The sequence below is a fragment of the Protopterus annectens genome, chromosome 8.part1 (genome assembly GCF_019279795.1).
Source record: "Protopterus annectens isolate FY-2018-M chromosome 8.part1, PAN1.0, whole genome shotgun sequence".
Lineage (NCBI taxonomy): Eukaryota > Metazoa > Chordata > Ceratodontiformes > Protopteridae > Protopterus > Protopterus annectens.
The window spans coordinates 439187480-439214941 of NC_056742.1; positions in this window are offsets into that span (position 1 = coordinate 439187480).

The window sequence follows — 27462 nt, forward strand, 5'->3', positions numbered from 1 at the left end:
TTGGACCCCTACTCTTCTCTATTTTCACCAATAATCTAGCCTCTGCCACCAAACATGGCACACTCATACAATATGCAGATGACTCAACCATCATCTGCTCAGCCCAGTCCCTACCCAAACTCCAAAAAGTCACACAGGAAGCCTTTTCCTCTGTTGAAACTTGGTCATCCAATGCCCAATTAATACTCAACCCAAACAAAACTAAACTACTCATCTTCCAACCCACCAAACATACTCAAAACAACTCTCACTTTAACATCACAGCAAAAGACAACACCACTATATACCCAACTGAACACACCAAATTGCTAGGAGTGGAAATAGACAATAAACTAAAATTTGACATTCACATATCCATGACCATAAAAAAAGTCCACGAAAAAACTAGGAGCTTTATACAGAAATAAGCAACTTCTCACCAAAGCAGCAAAGATTTCAATAGCAAATTCCCACCTTATATCCACCCAACATTATGCTTCTCCAATATATACCAACCTAAGGCAATGCGATCTAAACAAGCTAGAGACCTGCTACAACAAAATCGCCAAATTCGCCACAGGGGCATCCTACCATAATAACCACTGTCTCTCACTTGCTGAACTGGGCTGGCTTGAACTCCCTCACCTCCTTCAATGGTATCAACTTTCACTCGCCCACAAACTAGTAAACCATCCACTAAATGTCCCATCCCTCCAGAATGTACTCCAACCCTATCGCACTACCAGACCACTAAGATCCAGCAACAAAAATCACTTGCAGATCATTAAAGCCAATAACTCTGCTGGTGAAGCACTATTCTCTTGCGCCATAGCCAAATTATGGAACTCCCTCCCACCCACCCACAATTACCTCCGTACCATCATGCACCCACTTCAAAACTTTACTAAAAAGCACACCTAAAAACATGCTGGCTATGCCCTTGCAACTCCCACTCTAATATCACCCACCCCATCCAACCACTACTTTTCTTTCCACCCCACTAACTACCTTGATTATAGGAAGCTCAGATGCTCATAAGCCTAGTACTTATACAGCAGGAACTTCTTATTTTAACAATTGTTAATGTATATTATGTACTTCGCAGATAAAGATTCTAGTTGTCTACTGATGTACTATGTTCTTCATCTGTAAATATGTTTGTAATTAATTGCTATGTTAATCAAATTGTTAATCACTATGTAATCCAATGTAACTACTGTCTGTTTATTTTAACTGTGGAGCTTTTCTCCCTTGGCCCCCGCTGAAAATGGACCTACGTCCAGTCGGACACTCCCAGTCAACAAATGTAAATAAATAAGTAAATAAATAATAACAATGCAATGTTCTTGCGTATGTCAAACATAGCACTTCTGTTAATCTGTTACTGTACAATGTGCACATACAGTGTGATTAAATATTCATTTTATACTTTTTGCGGGTCTTTCAGAATCATACAAGCAATGATTCTTTTGATATTGTACTATATAACTGTACTGTGATATAAAAAATGTGCTTTATGTTTTCTTTTTATAATGTACTGGTACTGGAGCTTTTCCCCTCCAGGCCTCTGCTGAAAACAAGCTCCTGAACTAGTCAGACATTCCCTGTAAACACATGTAAGATAAATAAAATAAATAAAATTATGTATGCATTCGAGTATTTGTGTATTCGTTTCTGAATAGGCATATATGGTGTATCACTCTAAGTTTAGAAACACTACCATAATTGTTTGGATTATGAATGTGTCATGAAAGAAACTGGAAGTGCTCATCTTTTTGAAATACCATAACACTATTAAATATTTATCCTTACCTAGTGTTATTACATGCTTTAACATTACATGTTGTAACATTTGTATATGTGCTGACTGAGTCTCAGCTGTGGCTAAGAATCCAGTGACCAGCCTACCAACATGGCTAACAAATTCTTAAATAGTGAAAAAAGTTACTACTTTATTTACTTTTTGTTAACTGGATACAACCACAGGGATACAAGTGCTTGTTTCCAGGAGTGATAGCAATTTGAGTTTTTCAGTAAAAATATGAGGAAGTAGAGGTTGTTGGAAAGAAACAGAAAGAAATATGGTCCTGAAGGGTGTACAGCATTCACAGCTCAATTTAAGTACTGTCCAATACTGCTTGCTATCTGAATACCTTCACCAGCATGTGCCAAGGCTGTTACCAACCAAGGGAGATTTCATGGGATTTCATTCAGACATAAACAAGAGTAAATTAATCATTCAGAGTCTGACAGTGCATAATGAAGCAATTCCTTCAAAACCTGATGCCATTTGGAAAGAAAACACAAGCTTTTTTTTTTTCAGTAAGAAAACTCCTTTACAAACAGCACTTAAGTGTAAATCACATATTTTACCACCATAATCATTTCTTATAGCTCCACTTTTTAAAAAGCAAAGCATTGCATTCAAACTGTATACAATAGTTAAGAATTGTAAAATGTAACACAGCGTTTTGTGTGAAATGAGGGTCTGTGTACTTTCTTGATGTTTTTTATTTCTTTATTTTTGTAGTTAATTATCATGTTCCTGAATGTTGTTAAAATAAAAACTCATGATCTGCCCTTGCATATATATTATATCTTCAACCTGTTGGCTTCAATAAGCTGCATGACTTCAGCTTTTATTATTATCGATGATTAGAAGATATGAGGTTCTTTCTTATTTTTTTTTCTTTAGAGGGTGATAGAAGTATGGTTATGGTTTTCTTGTGTAGGTCATTGTTTTCAATCAGTTTTGGGATAATGTTAAATGCATTTTGAAGATGTAGTTTAATTTTATGTAAAGAACTCGGGGACTAGTACAGCATTGTGAATAATGTTGATTGGCTGGCAGGCAATGGGCATGCAATTTGCAAAGATAGTAAACAACTGAGGTCCAAGAATGGAGCCCTGGGGGATGCCCAAGTTAAATAAATCGTAGAAATAAGATCTGATGAGACTATTTGATAGACTGGGTACAATGGGTAAAGTTAGAAATCTAACTTATAGTCAGTGTAATAAGGTGAATTTGGATAGCCTGAAGATGAGGCACTCATGTCTGACCAGGTAGAATGATGAATGATTTTAACAGTTCAAGAGAAAATGCATTGAAATGAGAGCTGTGATTCAGTTGTTGCCTAAGATGATTAGAAAAAGTAAAAATGGAAGTTATAATGCCATGAAAAGGGGTAAAACACATGTTAGGAATAGGGGAGATTGGAGCTTCTGAGCTGGTTCTGTAGCTGGAGATGGATACATTTTTTCAATTACCTTAGAAAGGGGATGGGGGGATTGCAGTTAGGCTTGCACTGGCCTAAATCTGTGGTGTGACCACCCATTGTTGTTGCATTTAAATGGCTGAAGTTTATTTCCTTCATTCAGTAATCTATTTTATTAACATTGAGTGAGAGGGATATATGGCTTCAGCAATAAGCATAACTGGCTTTAGGCACCAGTGAACCCTGCAGTCACTGGGGAACCCTATTCCTTGGGGGCCCCCAACCACAGCAGGTTGCCTTACCTTGATATTTTGCAACAGGTCTGTCTAACCAGCAAAAGCTAGTACAACAGTCTTAATAAACCAGATGGGTAATAAGTCATATTTATATCTCCTTTAAAATTCAAAGATATCTCTGGTTATAGAAACAGTGTTTTATCATGCAACAGGCTTCATAATTCCATTAAATATTTTACCACTGATATCGTACCCCTGGCTTAGTTAAACACTGCTAGTGAACATTCAGCTCAGTAAAATTAACAACATAGCCAGCCTTAGGTACTTGCAATACCCATGGCTGCAAAGGGGCCCCCTTAGCCATCCTTGACTGTGTGTGTGTGTGTGTGGGGGCACCACAAAAGCTGCTGCTGGTTGGGAAAAAATGAGGAGAAAAAAATGTATTAATTTCCTGATTACGCTCTTTAACCTGAACAGGTCTGTGATATGACCCTGTTAGGATAAAGCTGATAATGATAAACCAAATAAAGTGGTAAAAGTGCCCAAGATCAAAAACTAGTAAACGGTATAAAGGCACCAGAAACCAGCAGGTCCACACAATGAAAGGTTTATTCCAAGCCACAAAACGAACACAAAGCTTTGTGCTCTGTGTTCATTTTGTGGCTTAGAATTAAACTTTTCATTGTGTGGACCTGCTGGTCTGTGGTGCCTTCATAAGGTTTACTAGGTTATAAAGCTGATAATGAACATAAGCGAGGTAAGCACTAGAGAGATCAGCAGCCCAGAGTGACTGTTCTCAGTGCAAAACTTGGATTTTAAGAAAAGCTGATGCTTCTATCTTCAGGGATGGTTTTCTTTTTTCAGGGACTTTTATAAACACTGGCAGAACACCAGCTACTGCAACTTTCAACTTCTTTGCAGAAGAATTCATTGCAATACCTATAATAGCAGAATAAATGCTCTAAATAATGAACATGTTCTAAATATTACACTAATTCAATTAAAAAGTTAGTATAACACATTTTTCATCAGCTTTCATTTTTTGGTCAAATAAGTTTTCTGATTATGCTCTTTAACCTGATAGGACCCTGTTAGGATAAATCTGATAATGGTCTCTGCTCTCAACTGCACCCAATCTAAAACCAGATCTGATCAGATGTGTGTGTACAGAAAACTGCAGTAGGTTATGTGTGTGTGTGTGTGTGTGTGTGTGTGTGTGTGTGTGTGTGTGTGTGTGTGTGTGTGTGTGCGTGTGCGCGTGTGCGTGTGTGTGTGTGTGTGTGTGTGTGTGTGTGTGTGTGTGTGTGTGTGTGTGTGTGTGTGTGTGTGTGTGCGTGTGTTTGTGGGGTTGTGGAGGTGGGGGATGGATTGTGTGGTTATTGCTTCTTTAATTGCCATCATAATCAAGCCTTACTTAGAGGTGTGCTCATAAGGTTATTATAACTTGTGTTTGGGCTGAGGACAGTGTGTTCATTCTTTTCTTATGCTTTTCTGGCAGACCTCAGAGGTGTACAAAAAAGGTTGCTATAGTGTGTGCAGGGGCAGTCTACTGTCTAGGAGCAACTAAGTTGTTATTCTTCACCTTCCTCAAAATCACACTTCAGGCATGTATGCAGGTAGCTGCCTTTGACAGTTTGGGTTGAGGAATGAGGAGGCATGCTATGTATATGTATGTCAGCATTCACTTGAAATACATGAATGTAGAAATCTGAACCTCTACTTTCATACCAGAAGAATGTATATGCAGTCTTTCTGGGGCGTTAGGGGAGGAAGGCATTTCCAAGATAGGACTTATATATCCAGACAACAATTGGCTTGTTAGTTTATTGTGAGTCACTATTTTGTCATCTTTGAACATTAAGCCTTTGGTACAACCTGGATTAAAAAGTTGGGAAAATGCTCTAAATGTATTTCAGAACATGCATAGCTTTGGCTTAACTAAATTATTTCCTAAATGGTTATTACTGTGCTTACTTGGTCAGGAAAGGTGTGTTGAAAGGATGCAAGGAAAAATTAAAGCTGAACAGCAGCACAATTTCTTTCCTTAATCAAAATTTCTGTTCAAGCCATCATTGGATGAAAAAGTTGTATAAAAAGAAAAAAAAAACTTTAAAATGCACTTCAGAGCATATATGAAGATATGGATTCTTGAAAAAGCTGAAGAGTAAAGCACATTTTGAGAAAAGGAAGAAAAAAGTAAGATGGGGGAGGGGTGATCAGGGGAAGAGTGGAGGGTATAGTGTGTGTGTGTGTGTGTGTGTGTGTGTGTGTGTGTGTGTGTGTGTGTGTGTGTGTGTGTGTGTGTGTGTGTTGGGTGGCTGAAACAGTAGGCCTAGGATGCCATTTCACCTAAGTCCAGATGTGTACATAGAGTTCCTGCAGTGTATCATTGGTGCAACTAAATTCCAGTATTTGTAAATGTCCCTTTGTGAGATGGGCCAACATACTGTGGTACACAGGCCTGTTGTAATTAAGAGCATTATAGCTACAGGTCAGTCAGTTTGCAGCATGAACTAAAAGGTTGCTTAGGAGGGGTATCAGCGATAGAGTGATACATAGACTGGAAGTGCCTAGGGGGCCCCCAGCTTGACATCTGCTGGGGGCCCCCAAAATGCTAACACCGGCCCTGGCAACAAGTTGGAAATTTGAGTAAGTTATCAGAAGAATTCTAAGATATCTTAAGTGCTTTCAACATTTTACATACAGTAATAATAAATACCTCAGTTTGTAATATGCTGTTAGATGGGTTGTGTGTGGGAGTGGAGAAGGAGTTGATAAGGGGCAAAGACTAATAGTTTAGCAGGGTGCTGAGTGTAATAGGTTGAGAAAATGGTGATAGGATTTCAGTACTCTTTCCAGTATGTATTTTAAAAAAGGGTTTGGGATGACTGTTTTGTTAGCACAGTTAATGGAGGTAGTATACACAGTCTTTTTTTGGTTATGTGACTGTGCCTACTGGAACGTGTAGTGCCCTTTTTTTCTGTTTATTATCAAGGTCTTAACTTTGTTATGTTATTATCTATTTTGTTTTCCATGGAGGTTAGTTATTTTGAGCACTTTTTAAAGTAGGATCTCTATCATCTGCCATGCATTTTATCTAAGAGATGACCCAGTGAACCTATTGATTATGAAGTTATTTGACTCTAATAGGACCCAGTTGGTTTAAGATATAGAAAAAGGTAGACTTATAGAGGCCAGTTGGTAAACTCAGATGTATTGTCCTCAAAGGTTGTCCATATACCTTTATAAGAACTGAGAGGAATGTATCTAAGAAAGAGCTATACATATTTAAGGACCAAGCTTTTTATTTTGACTTGTAAATACAGGGAAGGGGTTGTTTACCAATTCTGATATGATGATGCCAGTAGAGTAATTGTTTGTTATTGATGCTAATATGTAGGCTAGGATACTTTGTTACTTTGTTATCTGGTTATGTAGGCTAGGATACTTTGTTACTTTGTTATCTGGTTATGTAGGCTAGGATACTTTGTTACTTTGTTATCTGGTTATGTAGGCTAGGACACTTTGTTACTTTGTTATCTGGTTATGTAGGCTAGGATACTTTGTTACTTTGTTATCTGGTTATGTAGGCTAGGATACTTTGTTACTTTGTTATCTGGTTGTATAGTCATGAAAGTGTAACCACTTTTAAACCTAAGTCTCATACAGTAAGTCTGAGTTAGCTGCTTCTCAGAGTAGTCCTTTTTGTCTATGTATGGTGTTCTTGGAATTAGTATATGTAAGCAGGAGGGAAGAGGTACCAAGGTGGTTGCTCCTGCATAAAGCATATTTAATGGTGAACTAGTGATTTTTGATATTCACTGTTTTCCTGTATTGTTATAGACTTTTTCTGTAATTGCAGAATGCACAGTTACAAGTCTCAAAATGTCAACGGGAGGCTCATAAAGCACCCAAACTATAAAATTTAATCAATACAGTTCATTAGATATGTATGTTTTTCAATATTTTGGAACACTGAATGTGAGTCCCTTTTTTATCTAAAAAAGTATCGTGTTCTTTTCAAACATGGTAGGTAGAAAGAAAAGCTGCTGCATAGCATACTGCTACTTGGGACTTCAGCGGTCAGATTAGAGTGTTTCTACAAATGCTGCATAGCACACATTTGGAAAAGAACACATTAATCTGTCTTATGATCAACTGGCTGGCGCAAAAATATGTGCCTTTGTGTTGTAAATTTGATTCAAATGTGGTTAGAATTCTGAACAATGTAGACTATGGGAGTGGGGTGGCTTCATCTTTGAAGTTGGTAGGGAGGATGGATAGATAGACATTATTTAGAGGTGAGCTGTATCTATGTACCATAGCAATTTGAACCATACAAGCATGAAGGGATGTGAACAGATGTCCTAATAAACCAAAAGCTGCTGAGATGCATGATTGGCCATTGCTGTTTTTGGTATCACAGAGCAACTATTCTCTCAAAGATCTAGGTATTAGTAATTCCCAGCCCCTACTATATGTGTAAGATCACTGATCAGTACTGAAGAAGTGGAGTTTCCTGATGGAACTTGTCTAACATGGCTGCATGATCCCATCTGTTCTTTTTTTTTTTTTTTTTTTTTTTTTTGTACAATAAACCAGTTTGGGTTGATTCTTGCAGAAAACCACTCTGGCTTCATTTCCAATTATGTTTTGTTGCTCTACACACTTAACATGGTTTTCATGTGGCTTTTGGCTGTTGCTTCCTTAACCCCTATCTCTTACGTGAATGCAACAATGAAAGCCATCTCTCTCACCTCAACCTGGTTCTTCCAGGTTCACAAGCTTTAACTCAATCTTGGGTCAACTGAGTTGCAGTAAGAGCTTTATGCCTGTGTGCTGGTGAGATGAAATTGGCAATAACAGAGGGATAACTAGACGTGGCGAGATGATTAGAACATGGGCAAATAAAAGAGAGTGGGTCATGGATTTACTAAGGAATCAGTTGTTCATGCAGAACAGAAAGGACAGCATTGGAGGAAGACTGACAGTACAAATGTGAAAATATGGACTTCTGAGTAAAAATTGTGGCAGATCTGTATCTCTAAAGAATAAACCAAGGGGTAAAAAGGTCACACAGACAAACTATTCACTAAAAACTGCAAGAAAAACCCAGCCAAGCTAGAGTTTCCACTGTGTGATACCTTAAACCTATTAAACTTTCCTAAACAAGCATATTCACAGCTAGTAGAGTTTAGCCTTAAAAAGTAAAAAAAAAAAAAAAAAAAAAAAGTCATGAACATTCAGAAGCCATGCAGATGAAACACTTGATGTCCTTAAACGGTCATATGCATATATCCCATGAGCCTCTATTACAGGAGGTTTAAGGTATCACAAGGTGAAAGCTCTAGGTTGGCTGAGTATTTCTCTCAGTTTACATATATATATATATATATATATATATATATATATATATACATACACATATATATATATATATATATATATATATATATACATACATATATATATATATATATATATATATATATATATGGGTACTAGTGATCCAGTCAATTGAGTGTTAGATCAACAGCTGTTAATCGACTGCCTATGGTCAAATAGACAAGTGATCAACAGGTGAGCGAGATCACACAAATTCAGGGGTTGTGAAATTTGCTCTTACTCCATGTTTGTTCACTCTTGGAGTTAATTCATATAGTAAGCAGTGATGTGGAGGTGAAGCCCCCCCCCCCCATGATTGCAAAACAATGTTTTATTTTATTTTTCATAAGTTAAATATTGCAGGCTACCAGGCTGTTTCTCAGAACATGCATGTGTAGTGGAATGTCGACCTTGGCATTTAAAAACATTTGATGTTGACATTCTAACAGTCAACAATGGGTGTTTTTGTTTATTAGTGGTACACCATATATATATATATATATATATATATATATATATATATATATACACACACACACACACACACACACACACACACACGCACACACACAGGTATATGTATATATACGTGTGTGTGTGTGTGTGTGTGTGTGTGTGTGTGTGATACAGGCTGCAAATATGTTGCCTGGTAATTCACTCTAACATGAAAACTAGCAGTCTGCATTCATAGAACATACATTATTAGATTACATGTAAAGGTATATTATAAAGTTTTTTGTTTTCATTATATGACAAATGTTCAAATGCTTTTGTGACAAAGGGAGATATTGCCAGCACAGCTATCTGAAATTTTTTAAATAATTACATGTCATTTGTGAATATCAAAATGATCTATATATGATGCTTGTGTTACAAATATAATAGAACTGTATGACATATAAGATACTTTCTACAGACATCTGAAGAGATATTTTGTATAGTGTTTGTTCTTAAAATGTATCCACAGTGTGCCCTCCTGGAATAGAACAAAAATGTGTGTGTACTATTTTAACTGTTTAAATGTATATATTTTTTACAGTGGAAATAGGAGCACAAGAAGTTAACTTCAGTCCAGCAAAACTTCAGAAAAATAGCTGAAATTAAATTACTTTATGGCTATGCAGTAAAAGATGATATATTTCAGTTTCAATGCAGCAAGGAGACACAATGTCTGTACTAGGGAGTTTTCTGTATTTTAGTGTTTTATTGTATTATGACTTCCAGCCTCGGCCAAAGATATGAGAAAAAGCCCTTGTCTATGCACAGTATTTTTACAGGTATATGCTAAATGCTACCGGCTGCCATCAGTGGTTATTTTGGGCCTATGGAATAGAAGACAGATGACAAGAAATTATGTCATTCTGCAAGCTATCCCAACAGTAATATTTGAGATATTCATTTCAGAGGTCTCTTAGAGAGACACAGCATGCAGCACTGGCACCACCATGCCCAGGGCCAGATGTAGTACTACTTGCTGATGGTGACCGGTGTCTGCTAGGTCTGTGTCCCGCATGAGACCACCCAGGATCAGGAGCCCATGGCCTGCCATGTTGTGGTGTGGACAGCAGCCTCCCTTTACTAGTGCTGGTGGTGCTGCCACTACGGGAGTGTGACTGTGCATGGACACGTGGTCTCTCAGCTGATGCTGTTTCTGACCTACATCCACATGTCTGACACCGTACTCCCACCACATGTTCCAGCACAGACATTGCACAGTTAAGGACTGACAATGTCTCACCCCACCGTCTATTCACTACAGCAGCAAAATGACATGAGGCATCAACAATGCTGTGGAGGTAGTCATGCATGCCAGGCAGTGTGGCATCCATGACCCTGAGCATCTGTCTGGTGTACCATTCATAACGTGCCTGTGCCTCCATGATGGACCTCAGAGACACTGAGGAAGGCTATGAAGCCAAAACTGGTCTGGACTTTTTTGGGGGTTTGGGTTCTGATTTACCCTACCCTTAAGGTGTTTAATTTATCTCATATGTGTATGGGACATTAAAAAATATTTTTTTGATTTCACCACACTGTTGAGGAAGGCTATTAAGCCAAAACCGGTCTGGGCTTTTTTGGGGGTTTGGGTTCTTATCCTACCCTTAAGGTGTTTAATTTATCTCATATGTGTATGGGACATTAAAAAAATATTTTTTTGGTTTCACCACACTGTTGTGCTGGCCCTTTTTTGAACTTTGCATGATGGTTATTGGGCCTTTGTACTTGCCGTACTTGCAAGGGTGTTGTGTTTGCATTACAAAATCCCACCCACAAATGCAGATTGACCTGACATATGTGTACAGGTATGTAGAGGCTGCCATTATGAATGCTACAGTATTAATGTGATAACCACTGGAGGCTTACCTGGATGCTCCACAGCTGTGGAATCATGCCACCCACCTCCATGACATATGCTGTCATAGTTTCTTGTGAGCTGGTGGCTGAACCCAGGTTTGCCAGGAACTCCTCTGTGGCTGAGATTGGGGGTTGTGTAACAGGCCTTCCCTTGGTGCCAGCACGGCTCTTGGCCAGAACTGTGGCCTTTTGCCTTGCATGATGTATTATATCTGTAGCATGGTGTCGGACCTTTTCATAGCTCTTGTCCTGGTGGCCCACGTCATTCACTGTTGTTACAAGGTCTGCCCACAGTGCAGCACGTTCTTGCTAGTTATGGCAAGTCCCTGTCAATAGCACCTGGTGATGGAGTCTTAGGGCATCAATACTGGCAGAGGTCTCAGCTTCTGAGAAAGGTGGATTGCGACATCTATACATCCCACCTGAAAGACTTGAAGAGAGGAACATATCACAGGACCACAAACATTGCTCACCACAATGTACACACCCTGTACATCCACATTTGCCACCACTATCCACTGCTAACTCTCACATCATACCCTCCCATTATTCACCACAGTATGTATGTGGCTATCAGCAACATAGTGGCAATACATCATGCATTGCCCTCCTGATCCTGATGTTTCATGCTACTTGCTACATGTGTTAAGAGGTGTTCAAATGCATTTACCTGTTGCACTTATTACTTAATGTTCATAGCCTGTCTACATGGTATGCTGTGGTGTCAGCCTCCTACCATTGTAGTAAGCACCTGGGCTGTAGGCCCACCCCCTCAGGTCTCCCTGGCCTTCCTCACTCAGATACTGGAATATATGGCTGAACAATGTCCTACAGTGTCCCCTGTCAGTGTGGTTGATGTGGGTGTCCTGGCAAAGTGTAGCACCTGTCTCATGTACATGGATGTACAACCATCTACAAACACCACCAAGGAACACGCTGCATGAGAGATGCAATGACAGTTAGAACCTGTGGTCCATGCTCCCTTCCTGTCAAGGCTGCATATCTGTCCCCAAACAGGTTGTTAACACAATCAGTACACCTCACATACCACCCACACATACACAACACACACACACACACACACACATATGCAGTGGACCTCAACATACTCATCCACAAACAAAGGAGATGTCCGAGGGAAAGCCACATGTGAATGCCACAGCCGTACATGGCATATACCACACATGGCCACACACCTGTGTCCCACAAAAATGCAGGCATAAGCACATGTCAAACATGTTACACATAGGAGATTCTATTGTGAGACATAGTGATGTGTCTCTCACCTTGCTGTATATGTGGATGGTCACAATTACTTGTGTGTCAGGTGACAGATTCCGCCATATCACATACACACTGCTGTCTCTCACCAACAGGTACTGTCATGAGTTTGTCACAGTCCATGTTGGCATGCCTGACCTCAGATGTACATCCCTGGGCTATATGCAGTGAGACATGAGTGAGCACACTAATTATGTGTCCCAGGCAGGTATGTCCCTAGCCTTACACAGCATTCCGCTGTCACCCAGACTGATGCCACAATACATTCAAGAAATAATTGACCTTAACATGTGGCCTTTTATCCTGTGATATTCCAGGGGGTTCCAGTACCTGTGAGCCTGGGATGCTATGGTCAACAGACCACAATCCTCTGCAACAGATGGTCTCCATCTTTCTCAACTGGCCTTCAGGCATCTGGCAATGATTCTTGCCACACCCATAGTGCCTTTATTAGGAAAAGTGGTGAGGTTATCACTAACAACATACAAATGTTAGTGCAGCACACATTGAAGGCTATGCTGCTAAACTCTAGGTGTCTTCACATAAGTCTGCCCTCAATGCAAGCATTCTTAACCTTTTGAAATGCTGACATCTGTGCAGTCACACACACAGATGGCTCAAAGCTGCAGAGAGCACCCCAGCCTTACCTGGTCAGCCATCCTGTCATGCAGTTATACCCCAAAGTGTGGGTGGAAATGGCAAGGGACATGTGATTGCAGTATATATGAGACACATACACACCACCATGCTGCAAAGGCAGTAAGATGCACAGGGGAGACTGCAGGGGCAGTTCACTATTGCCAATATACCTATTGAAATCATAGCTAGCTACCGGCCACCATATGTGACCAGGAAGCCCATCCTGATCCTGCCTATATGGACCTCAACAACTATATTCTGATTTGGGTCTGTACCTTAAATCTGCGTCACTTGAATGACCCAAAGATACATTGGAAGATGTACCAATGCCATCATACACATGGCCAGAGAGCCATCAACAGTGGAATTACACACACTTTGGTTCAGCTAGGGGCTAGCCCCACATGAGGTGAAGGTGTGTTGCAGTTGATATTACACAACACAGGTTACCACTGCAGCATCCCTACAGTGTCATCCTCCATAGCAAAGCAACCATTAAACCATTATGCGGTCATGTTTGCAGTCACCATCTCTCACAATACACGTCTAACTAGGGTCACATATATATATATATATATATATATATATATATATATATATATATATATATACACCTCCAACTTGGAATACAGCCTCCTGGGGAGTGGTATACACAGCTTCACAGCCCCAAACCCCTCTGTAGGGACTGCAACCAATATCCACACATACACACATGTGCTAGATGTGCATTTGTATAGATGCATGGAGTCAGGTATACCCAACAGGACAACATCATCCCCTGCAAGGGTACGTGCACCTGTCTGGTGGACATCTGCAATACATAAATGTCTATAACAGGGATGACATACCGCTGTCCAAGACAAACTAGTGGCAGGTGCCCATTTACAAGTAATGTCTCATTAGTGTGAACAAGCGAATGGGATCACTCCTGGAAACCTGCACAGCAAACTCAAAGCCTGCATTATTGACATCCACTACAGATAATCATCTTCCATTCTGCACATATGTCTGCAACATTACAGGAAGCACCGGCATCTGCACACTTGTGGTGGTCAAGGACACAAACTATACCAGAGCTATAGGTATAGCACACTTGATGCCTGACACAGTCAGTGTAGGCTTCACCCCCTGCTCCCCCATCAGTACATCAGGATATCCACAATACCAGCCCCCTTCTCCTGTATGTAGGGAACAGGTCACCACTGCCATGTGAAAGTCATGGTATACATCCACCATGGGAGCATATCACATGACAGGATGCATCCTACATGACCCCAAGCATAACCTTGCAGCAACATAAGCCACTGTATTCAAAGGAGGCCTAACTACTGCCCTTGTCCCAGCTGTGTGAAGGACAACCACTGCCACCCATTTACACTAAGGTGGTGTGTCCACCAATCTGTCACATTATGCACCCATCAGCTTAACTCAGCTGTTCTGCAGGGCCATAGCACTGTTTATAGTGCAGCTCATTAACAAGGATACTGGCAACTTCCACACGCTCCATCACGCACAGTTAAGCTTTGTCAAGGAAGGGGTCATGTCTGTTACACTTGACTGACCTCTTTGATACAGTCACCAAAGCCATGGATGGGGGGTGACAGTGCACACTGCCTACCTTGACCTGGAAAAAGTCTTTGACAGTATAACCCACCTGGTTATAATAGATATACACTCCCAAGTATGCATCACACCATATGTTACCATAGGGGTAGCACACTGGCTCGCTGACATGACCCAAGTAAAACACATAGGGGAGTCCACACCAAGCGGTTGAGCCATAAGTAGCAGTGCAACCTGTTATATTGTGTTTGAGCCTCTGTTATGTGTGATGTATACATCTGTGGTGCATGGTACAGCCATTGGCCTATGGCCGACCATGTCTGCAGATGACTGCATGCTGTGTGCTGTCACCAGATTCCCTAGTAATGTGGACATCTGCCTAAGAGGGTCCCATGCAGATACATGACTGGTGCCAGAAACATGGCCTCAGGGGAGATTGACATCCCCACATATTATCACAGTACTAACAACATCCTAGGCACACAATCAGTCATGTGTAATCTGTGCACACAGGTCAATGGCAACATGACATTTCACAGCATGTTGCTTCTGCTCTATGGTAACATTTCTTCATGGCCCACCTCATACCTACGAGTGTGTCATCCAGTGAAATGAGGTCCCAACATCCCTGTATTCCTCACAATAAGGCCCATTATTGTGTAAAATGCCCCATTTGTCATTCACCTCACACAGCACATACACCAGCTGGGGACATCACAGAGGTTCCCCACCAGAGAGTACCAGGCCCTAAAACATCTACCATACACAGATAGGCTATAAGCCCAACCCTCTACCCGGTTTCATACATACTCCTCAGAGGTGCCCTCTGTCTGGCATGCAAGGCAATCATGGACTCCATATTGTTGGGACTGCTGCACAAGTGCAACTCAAGTTCCACTCTATTAACACACACACACACCCTCAACCTGGTGGTGTGTGACATCAACTGGTCTTCTTGGTGGTTCAGTTGTGTGTCCCACACATACACTCACCCTGCTGTAGAAAGGTCACCCTGTCCACATCAAGCAGGGTAGCTATTTACACCTTTGCAGGCAGAACCTGGATAACTGGATGGTTAACTGCACATCCACCCTTGGGATACCACTTGTGTCCCTGTTGGACTGGGGCATCAGGTGCTGCCTTGCATACACATGGGCTAACATCTGAGCTAGGCTTATGGGGGCTCAGGGCTCATACCCTAGTAACCTCATATGGTCCTAGGTTTAGCAGTTATGGCCTGTGTGCTGTGACAGACTGTGTTATTATGTGTCCACACCCATCACTGCCATCGACTGTGGTGTGTCCGTATGGGCAACATTACAGTATCATGTCATACAGCCACCATCTGGCAAATAGGTGAGTGGTACTACAAGTGCATGTGGACATTCCAGCAACATCTGTGCTACACAATAACTGAAAGTAGTGCATATGTGATGTAGGGTTTCCTCCTCATAGGTGTCCAACATCTGCAGTACCCAGATGTTTGCAGAATGTGTACATGTGCCTGATATATGTGGACCTCACGCCAGACAAATGTGGATGTCTGGAAACCAGTTGGACAATATGTAATGGGTGTCCCCAGAGTGTAGGGATGTGTCTGTGACATGCCAGACCCCTCGGAACACAGTAATGGTACATTAATATCTAGTACTGCATTAATTCCCTGACATTGTATGATCAATATGTGCACACTGTTGCTAAGGCAGAGCCTGTCCCCCCACTACTACTGCCTATAACCTGCTGTCCTGCTGCAAGGGGTCACCAGGTATGCTGGCCATGGCTGTCAGGCAATGAGATACAGGTGTGGAGTACACAGTGAGCTTGCCAGTGTACATCAGAAACAATCAGGGACACCTGGACAATCTTTGAACTAACCCTGTATGACAATCACAGACCAAGAGGGGCTCATGACACTACATGATGTGATATGCCAGCTGTATCCACCAGTAGTTGCTGTCACTATTGTACAACAGACAATCCAGTAGCATTTCTATGTGAGATGACCATTGCTGGGGGTACTCAGGGGCCAGAGCTGCAATCTATATCACTGCAGATAGAGCCAAAAGGCAAGACTGTAGGTGCTGGAAGAGCCGACCAACAGCAACATGTCATTCCAAGATATGTTGTTGAGACCTACTGTTGACATTCCTATTTCCCATGACAGCATCCCCCCCATCTGCATTACATTATACGGAGAATTCTATGACATACCTGGTATACTGCTGTACTCCTTTCTGAGCAGAAATCCAGTGGTATTTTTTCTTGAAAATCGCAGTCTGTCTTCATGAAGAAAGTTACAGACCTCTTTACCATAGGCAGCAACTTGCCTTTTGTAGGTAATGCTCATGAACAGGTGATTGCCTGTGCACCAATCTGTGACTCACACCTGCTAATAGCATGCAGAACAGCTGGGTTGCATTGCCATTAGCCAATGGCATGGGAGCACAGTGCTATAATTAAGGCCTTCAAGTAGGCCCGGATCCTTTTCCTGGCCTATGAGGAGGACATTATTGAGGTGTGGGAACTACAGCATCACAGAGGGTAGGTAGAAATACTGTTCACTGTTTGGATTGATGTAGTATGTCAACAGTTTTGCATGCTATGTTTGGCCATTGTTAACAGACTTTCTGATTCTGTGGCAGGTTACTGTTTAACAATGTGTATTGGGGTCAGTAAGGAGCCAGGCAGATGTGAGTGTCATACATCATTTTTATCTGAATGTGCATGCTGCTAAAGTTGATGCTGGTCTATCAGCTGTGTATGCTTCTAGGGGGAGACTGTAACACATGTCCCTGTCACCTGAACATCCCCCACCCCTTTATGTACAGTATGGGTGTTGTGTGGATGCCCTGTTCTAGGTGTTTGGGAGATATGGTAGGTCTGTAACAGGTAGCTGAACATACTGCATGTGTAGCAGGCAGCAGCTGCTGCATTCTGGCCAGGAGTTATACTGGGGATTGTGAAGACATTGGGGGACAGCAAACTGTATATGTTAGTGAGGGAGCAGTGGCAGCTCTTGTGTCACAGCATGGCCAAGGTGAGGATACCCATAACAGTCCAGATGAGGCAAGTGCCTCTGGTGCATGTGTTAAGTAGTAGTGCCATCCATAGAGTGGTAGGGGACATCTAGGACATGTATTCATATTTGTGACATGTGTCCCACCCTCCAGGCCTTTGACATGCTACTGTGAGTGGTAGTGACTGTGATAACAGCAACCAGTTCTGCTGGTCATTGCAGGGCTCGGTTATTTCTATGCTGTATTGACAAGCATGTAGTTGTCGTGCAACAGACTGGACTGTGGGCCTGAACTGTGGGTGTCCAGGTGTCAGACATGCTAGGAATGTAACAGATAGAGCTACATCATAAGTCATTATTATGGGAGGTGTAGTTTCCAGACATATATGCATACAGTGTGTTACACAGGATTGGCATGAGCATGTGTGTTTGGATGGCTATGACATGTGACACTGACCTGTCTGTCATGCTATGACATGTGACACTGACCTGTCTGTCATGCTTTTGTAAAATCAATCTGCACTGCCTTGCCAGTACTTCAGCATACACAATACCTTTGATGACAACCACGCCATAAGTAGGTGACACAACTGTGGGCATTCTGCAACAGTCTGTGTAGTTGTCAACTCTACCTTATATCGTAGGCCTCCCGTCAATCCAGCAACATGTCTCTGGCTGTGTACTGGTTTGGTCTCTGCATCACAGGCCTAAGTATGCTGTCATTTATCACATTATATGTAGAAGTAGTGTCACTGGTAATCAGGATATCTTTGTAAAAACACCAGTAATTCCCCAGAGCTGAGTTGGCTTAGTAGTGTATTGTAAAACGAATAAAGGCAAAGGCAAGGACAAAAGATAAAAGAAACTCCAATTTATTGTAACCGCTTTTGTTAAGTACCTTGGCAAAACTTCATCAGACAATATAGAAAGCCTTTCCAACCAAATAAATGCTTTTTTAAAAATGGTCATGTGATATTCAAAAAATCACATTACTAAAGATCATGTGAAATAAGTTATGTTAATGAAAATCAAACTGACAATTGCAACAAGTTATCAAGTTCTCATTTTTGTACAATTCTCATAGCCCCAACTACTACTTAAGTAAATTTTTAACTTGCATAAGAAAAAATGTTATCCAATATGTAAGTGTAAAATCGTGTTGATATGATTCACATAAAAGGGGATTAAGTTAAATCTTTTGTTTGTTAATTATTCTACACTAAATTAAACATTAATTACAAATTCTGTCTCAACAAACTCTTCAATTTCAACATACATACTATAGAACAAATGTCATTCAAAGCAGGGTAGCTGTATTCATAAGATCTAAGTTGCCAATACAGCTCCTGTTGTTCAAGTCTTAAGGACGTTGGACCCCCCCCCCCCATCATGTTCAAAATCTTTTGTTTGTTAATTATTCTAAACTAAATTAAACATTCATTACAAATTCTGTCTCAACAAACTCTTCAATTTCAACATACATACTATAGAACAAATGTCATTCAAAGCAGGGAAGCTGTATTCATAAGATCTAAGTTGCCAATACAGCTCCTGTTGTTCAAGTCTTAAGGACGTTGGACCCCCCCCCCCATCATGTTCAAAATCTTTTGTTTGTTAATTATTCTAAACTAAATTAAACATTCATTACAAATTCTGTCTCAACAAACTCTTCAATTTCAACATACATACTATAGAACAAATGTCATTCAAAGCAGGGTAGCTGTATTCATAAGATCTAAGTTGCCAATACAGCTCCTGTTGTTCAAGTCTTAAGGACGTTGGACCCCCCGCCTCGTCATGTTCAACCTGGTCAGTGACTCAAAATAAACAGGGTTACCCTGTAGACCTTTTGAATGAGCTGGCACAAGAAGTCATAACGAAGAGAATGTCAGGCCACTTTAAACCGATTTTACATTATCCAAATTATCCCTTAAAACAAGGTGAACAACGACAGTTGAGCAAAGTTGGGGAGTCTGTTTTCCAATATCCCCCCTTGTTCATCACTCCTTTCAGTATGGATGCATTAATTATAAAACAAATTATAATTAAAAATCGGTGTTTGATTATATCTGATGCTCTTTTCTGTGCTTGTGTGAAGCAAAGACCTAAATTTATCTTCAAGAGAGGTCAAAATTTGAAGAACATTTTAGAATTAAAGAAAAAGTACATTCCTAGATTAAAGGGCATGTTTAAATGTGAGGCTTGCCCTTACTGTAAATTTATAGAAGTCGGGAATTCCTTTATTATTCATGACTATAAGCATGAAACTAAGGGCAAATTTAATTGTAATTCTAACAGTGTCATCTACTTAGCTAGATGTCAGTCTTGCCCCTGTTTCTACATAGGAAAGACTGACCGAAAATTAAAGGACCACCTCTATGAACATCTATACAGTATAAGGAAGGCGAGAACAGAGAACGCATTAGCAAAGCACTTGTTAGCCCACCCTGGGCAATCTTTTTTATTTAGAGTCATTGACCGGGTTGTACATGATGGGGGGGGGGTTCAACATCCTTAAGACTTGAATAACAGGAGCTGTATTGGCAACTTAGATCTTATGAATACAGCTACCCTGCTTTGAATGACATTTGTTCTATAGTATGTATGTTGAAATTGAAGAGTTTGTTGAAATAGAATTTGTAATTAATGTTTACTTTAGTGTAGAATAATTAACAAACAAAAGATTTAACTTAATCCCCCTTTATGTGGGTCATATCAACACGATTTTACACTTACATATTAGATAACATTTTTTTCTTATGCGAGTTTAGAATTTACTTAAGTAGTAGTTGGGACTATGTGAATTGTACAAAAATGAGGACTTGATGACGTGTTGCAATTGTCAGCTTAATTTTCATTAACATGACTTATTAGATTTTATTATCACATGATCTTTAGTAACGTGATTTTTTTTGAGTATCACATGACCATTTTTAAAAAGTATTTATTTGGTTGGAAATTCTTTTTATATTATCTGATGAAGTTTTGTCAATGTACTTAATGAAAGCACTTACAATAAATTGGTGTTTATTTTATCTTTTGTCCTTGCCTATGCCTTTATTTGTTTTGGGAAGTTTTGCATGTTTTGTATTTTTAGTGGTGTATTGTACTGAAACATAGTTTAGAGGGTCCTGTGTTCACTACTTAGGAGGGGTATATATTTTTTCCTAATTTTACATCACTGTATTGCATGATATATTTACAAAAACACCAGCAATTTTCCAGAGCTGGGTTGGCCTAGTGGTGTATTGCACTGAACTGTAGTTCAGAGGGTCCTTGGTCCAATACTTGGTAGGGGTGTATTTTTTCCTAATGTTACATCACTGTAATGCATGATATATTTACAAAAACAGCAGTAATTCTCTAGAGCTGAGTTGGCCTAGTGGTGTATTGCACTGTGCTGTAGTTCAGACAGTCAGCGGCTTGAGACTTGGTCAGGTTTCTTATTTTATTGATGTGCATAACAATGTCAGAATCAGATAAGGTGATTAAAGCAGTTTTAAGCTGGTTTACTCAACACACAGCAATGCTAAGCAGTGCTTAGTCCCACTTAAACCTATGCTATTTCCAAAAATAGAAAAGAAAAAAGGGTGATAGGAAAATGGTGAAATAGGGCAAGTGGGGGGAAAGCAATATGAAAGGTAGCTAGGGATGTGCAGGATGGGTATAGGAAAGGACTATAGCTCTCCATTTCTTGGGCAGCAACAGCTGTGAATGATGTGGACAATTTGGAATTTGGAGCCTCACACCCCACAGGGAGGGATGTGGGTGAAATAACTTTGTTGATTAATTGATGGGATGATTGATTCATGGCAGTGTACATGGGGACAAAATGGAGAGCTATGTATGGAACAAATCTATTTTTTTTTGGGGGGGGACAGATGTTTTCCTGCTCTTTGCTGCCATTGGACCATTTTTAAAAATGTTAAGCAAATCTTAGCACTTTGCACACCCACTAAGCTGAGTTGAGCAATGCTTAAACTGGCAATGCTTAGCAATGCTTAGCAGTGTTCAAACCCACTTAGCTCAGCTGAGGACTGCTTAAACTGGGATTGCTTAGCAATGCCCAAACCAGCTAAACGGAGCTGCACATTGCTAAGTACTGCTAAAATAGGTCTTGTTTGAGCATTGCTTGGCTTGGCTTAGCAGAGCTTAGCTACAGACAAACCAGAGTTTTTAAAAAATAAAAAAATATATTCAAATATTTGTTCCTTAATGATAACTTATTATTATGTATATCTATATCCCCTAAACATATGCATTTCACTAATTTATCTGGTAGTGTGACGTTAATGTATTGGACACTTGTCTGTAACTGGGGCTTTTATACTCGAGTCCCCACCGAAAATGGGCTTCTGGACAAGCTGGAGTATCCAGTTAACAAATCTGAATGTATAAATAAAAAAAAAAAACATTTACACAACTTGCCTATTGCATGTAAAAAAGCTAAATGTCTGGTATTTGAACCATGCACCTACTGCACACAAGGCCGTCACTCTAACCATTCACCTACTGAGGACATGGTGATCTGAGCTATACTGTTCCGTATAGCTCTCAGTTACATTTAAGCATGTCTGAGCACCACACCATGCAAACCCATTCAGTTATGCTTAAACTTCACATTTTTGTATAAAAATTAAAAGCATCCATTTCTATTTTTAGATGTCTGGTACGTGTTTATTACTAAGCACCACTCAGCTCAAACACACAAAGAAAATAAATTAAAAAAAAAAGACACTACTTTTTCAAATTTAATTTCACTGCCATATGGCACTCTGACAGTACAGGGGGTGTGTTACAGACACTGTAACACACCCCCTACATATACATTTCAGAAATGGCTGAGGACATACTGCATTTAATATTTTATTGCCATACGGCACTTTGACAGTGCAGGGGATATGTTACACATCTCCAGCACTGTAACACACCCTCTAAACTGATTCAGTAACCATCTACACAGTTCTCCCTCAGTAGCAAGACTTCATGAATATGCAAGACGTGCTGCCAAGGTGGAGCTGCAGACATGGCCATGGTACACTCTGTGTAGGGTTTGCACTATTCCTACACAGAGTTTATTAAATCCGGGGACAGTGTCTGTGCTAGTGAGTTTTCTGTATTGTCTTGGAAGTGTTTTATTGTTTTATGGCTTCCAGATGCTACCAAAAAACTGAGGAAAAGCGCTTGTCTTTTTATTTTTACAGGTAGATGCTAAATGCTACAAGTTGCCATCAATGGTTGTTTTGGGTCTGTGGACTAAAAGTCATATGACAAGAAAGGATGTCATTCTGCAAGCTGGCCCAGCAGGAATATTTGAGATATGAATTTGAGAGATCTCTTAGAGAGACACAGAATTCTGCATTATGTCTTGGACCTGACAACAGCTACAAGATCCATTCATCAAATTTGCCTTGCTCTGATACGGTAAGTTTCTAGAGAACGGTATAATTCTCTTAGATATAGTCAGAAATATAGCAAAGCTTAGTTTAGATATTTTTCTTTATTCATTTGAGACTACCGTGCAATGTTGTTTTAAATATTTCTTGTGGTTTTGAACTCTGATGTCAATGTAAACATATAATTAGTATTGTCTTGTTCTTTTATTATTTATTATTAAATATATTTAAACCTTTCATTGTGGCTGATCTTTGTGGAGATATTAAAGTTCTGAGAGTACTTGCATATTTATTTGGTGACTCTGCAGGCCACTCCTAATTTCTTTCTTCTTGGTCAAACTACCATTTCTAATAATAGCAAAATTACACAGTAAGATTTGACACCCTTTGTTAAGGGCCTTAAAGTATCTAATAAGGAGCTGGCTAGTGGCAGTGATAACTACCTTATAGTCTGGACAAAAGGGGCATAGCTAGTAAACCTGTGCCAGCCATTCCAAGGTGTGTGTGCGTGTACGTGTGCATGTGTGTGTGTGTGTGTGTGTGTGTGTAAATCAAACCTCAAAGAATGTGTGTGTGTCAGCTACTTGGGCAGGGACATGAAGCACTGGTTCAACAGAGAGAGTGCTGGAGGTTCTTGCTTGGCCGGTCAGCTGAGATCTCAACTCTATAGCTGTCCCAGTGGGGATTCTTATTGAGGATCTGGAGAAAGAGGGAGAAACCAGCCCTGTACTGACTGTGATCTCTGTGTGTTCTTAAAGGAAATTGCACTTGATGCAGAAAGCTGCATCTCGAAATACTGTGTGTGTACCTGTCATCCTCCCAGTGTACGTCTCCCACTGTTGCCAGTAGTGAGGATTGACACTCCTTGATTACTGGTCCAGTGATGGGTCATCACGTTTATTGGTGAGAAGTGGTGGGATAGTCACATATCGGGATTCACTGGTGTGGACAATGAACTCCTGTAGCCTGTAAGCAGTGGTCACATAAGAGGGTGTTTGTACTCTCAAGCAGCCACACAGTAGATATTCAGAGTTTCATATCCCAATACTTTTATTTATTTTTTTGATGGCTTAGTCAGGGAGAACAGGCAAGGATGTCAGCAGAGGAGTATGGCAAGTTGACAAGGAGCCAGTTGGTTGAGATGTGCCAAGACAAAGGATTGATGCATGCCAAGCTGACTAAAGCAGAAATGATTGCAGCCTTAATCACAGCTGTATCACAGACCAGCAACCAGAAAGATAGACAGAATGGCATTGGGGATGTACAACTCTCAGAAAATGCACAATTCAACCTTTCCATAGAGGACTTAAAAATCCATCTGGAGTTAAAGTAACTGGAACTTGAGGGCAAACAGTTGCTAATAGAATTAGCAGATAGACTGCAGTGTTTAGGGGCTGAAGAAAATGAGAAACTGGTGCATTTAGAGGCTGAAGAAAATGAGAAAATGTGGCAGGAGAAACAAAGGGAATTAGAAGCAGCAGAGAGACTGAGACATCTGGAAGCTGAAGAAAATGAGAGGCAGAGGCAACAACGTGAAGAGGAGCTGCTGACTTCGCCAGGGTCATGGAGGTAATGGGGAGGAGAATAACCGAACTCCAGAAGAAATGAAGGTCAGTAAAGTTCTGCCACAATTTACAGAGGGTGATAATTCTGAGTGGGTGTCAGGTCACTACTTTTGAAGGGCTGGCAGTCCTTTTGGTCAGGGAACAAACCCTTAGCACTTTGCCTGAGGACATGAGAATCTGGTTAGCTGATAGGGGTATGCATTATCACAGATGAGTTAGGGAAAAAAGAAGACTATACCTAGCAAGCAGAACATCACTGCACAGGAAAGGGATACCCAGTGCTGTTCATACATCTAAGGGAACCCATGGTGTACAGCCTAAATGACCCCAACAGAGTTAACCAGTAAAAGGGGAAGCCATTAGTTCAGGTACATAGCCAGGATTAAGGGTTACATTTTTTAAATGCCACCAGTGGGGCCATGTTACATACAGATGTCCACGGAGGCAAGGTGGGGAACAAAAGGTGACAGAGTCAGAAAGTGGGAATGGCAGAATGCCAGTAGTAAGTTTTCTGGAGACAAGGGTACCAAACTACCACAAGAGGTTACATCCTATCTTTGTAGATGGGAAAAAGGCCACTGCTAAGAGAGACACAGCCTCTGGCCTAACCATTGTGAAGCCTGCAAAGAGATGCACTACTTGCTTAGGCAGTCTATTCCAGTCAGAGCTTTAGGAGGGACCCCATTCCAAATACCTTTGGCTAGGGCTCACCTTGACTGCGAGGGTGGCAAAGAAAGCAAGCAAGTAGGTGTGTTTGAGGATATCCCTGCAGATGACCTGATAGGGAATGATTTTGATAATGCAGTACCTTGTGTGCATGCGGTGACATGCAGTCAGGCTTGGAAACAGGCATGTGGGTCTGGTAGCCTTGGGGGGACCCAGACAGACTGCACACTTGAAGCCAGGACTGGTGAGGTGGGCTACTTCAGGGAGAGAGCTACCCTGTAGCAGTGAGACTGAAGGTACAACACAGCTGCTGGTGGGTACTAATGTTCCCTTGGACAGAGTGACTGCAAGGACAGAGGTGAGAAGTAGTACCCAGCTGACAGTGTGGAGCCGCTGTCAGAGGGTACCAGACTTCCTTTGGGAGGAGAGCTAAAAAGGGTAACAAAGAGAGCTGAGACAGGGTCAGCTCTCTGACCCTACATTACACAGCTTGAGGGAGGTAGCCTGAGTGGCACCTGATTCTCATGGAATGGGTAATCTGTATACTGGAATAGAGGGTTACTGTACAGAGAGTGGATTCCTGAGGTATGGCTAGAGGGTGAGAGAATACAGCAGCAATACTAGCATCTGGCATTTCTAGCCATACCCCATGATATTCCCCTTGCAGGTCATATGAGCATAAAGTGTACAAAGAGACATATTATGGAGAACTTTTATTGGCCTGGGATTTCCAGAGATGTAACAAGGTACTGCTGGACATGTGAGCAGTGCCAAAAGGTGGGCAAGGCAGGAGACAAAGTCAAAGCTACTTTTGTGTCTTTGCCTGTGATTGAGGAGCCATTTCAGAGAATAGCTATGAATATTGTGGGGCCCCTGAGTACCCCAGATTCCACAGTGAAAAAGTATATCCTAGTGGTAGTAGATCATGCTACCGGATACCCTGAGGTGGTGGCCCTGTACTCCATTGAGGCCAAAAAGGTGGCAAATGCTTTGTTAGAGATTTTCAGCAGGGTAGGTCTCCCAAAAGAAATACTGACAGACAGAGGTGCCAATTTCATGTCAGACCTGCTGGCTTTTCTGTGGGGGTGCTGTGGGGTGAAGCACCTAAAGACCATCCCCTACCATCCCCAGACTAATGGTCTGGTGGAGAGGTTAAACTCTACACTAAAGACCATGCTACTGGTATTTGCAGACCAGTTTAAGAGGGAGTGTGACAAATATTTGAGCCCATCTGTTGTTTGCTTACAGAGAGATACACCAGAAATCCACAGGTTTCTCACCTTTGGAGTTGTTGTATGGGCATGGGTGTGGGGACCTTTAGATTTTATTCATGGTCAGTGAGAGGGCAAGTGTGAATCCCACAAGGAGTTAATTGTGGCATAGGTCCTAAACCTCAGGACAAGGCTCAGGGAACTCATGGCCCTGGCCCAGGAGAACCTGGCATAAGCCCAACAGCAGAAAATAGGCTGGTATGACAGGAATGCTTCAGCTAGACAGCATGCTGTGGGGAAGCAGGTTATAGTTCTCATTCTGGTAAGAGACAACAAGTTGCAGGCAACTTGGGTGGGACCCTTCAAAGTGGTAAAGAAGGTCAGTGATGTTAACTACATTGTAGAACTGCTGGGCAGGAGGCAGGGACACAAGCTGTACCATGTGAACATGCTGAAACCTTACCATGATAGGGAGGCCCTGGTGCTAAGTATTTGCAGTAGAAGGATGGAGAAATCTGAAGGAGATCCATGCCCACATTGAGACAGCCAGCAAAATCCCAGGTTAGTGTGGTGGAGCATAGGGTTACAGGCATATGATATGATAGTGTAACACTGCAATGGGGTTGGCAATGCAAAGGCAGTTGGAGTTTCAAGATAGGGTATGGGGTAATGTATTCCCAGATAGGCTCATCCCACTCAAGCAACATTTCTCAAGGGTCACTTGCAAAACTATCTTGAGTCTTTGAGAGGGGAAGGAGTCTAACAAAGGGAGATACTCCAACACAGCTATCTGGAATTTTGTAAATAATTATATGTTATTTGTGAATATCAATATGATCTATATACGATGCTTCTGTTACAAATGTATTAGAACTGTATGTCATATAAGATACTTTGTTCAAACATGTGTCTTGAAGGGATATTTTGTAGAGTGCTTCTGCTTAAAATGTATCCA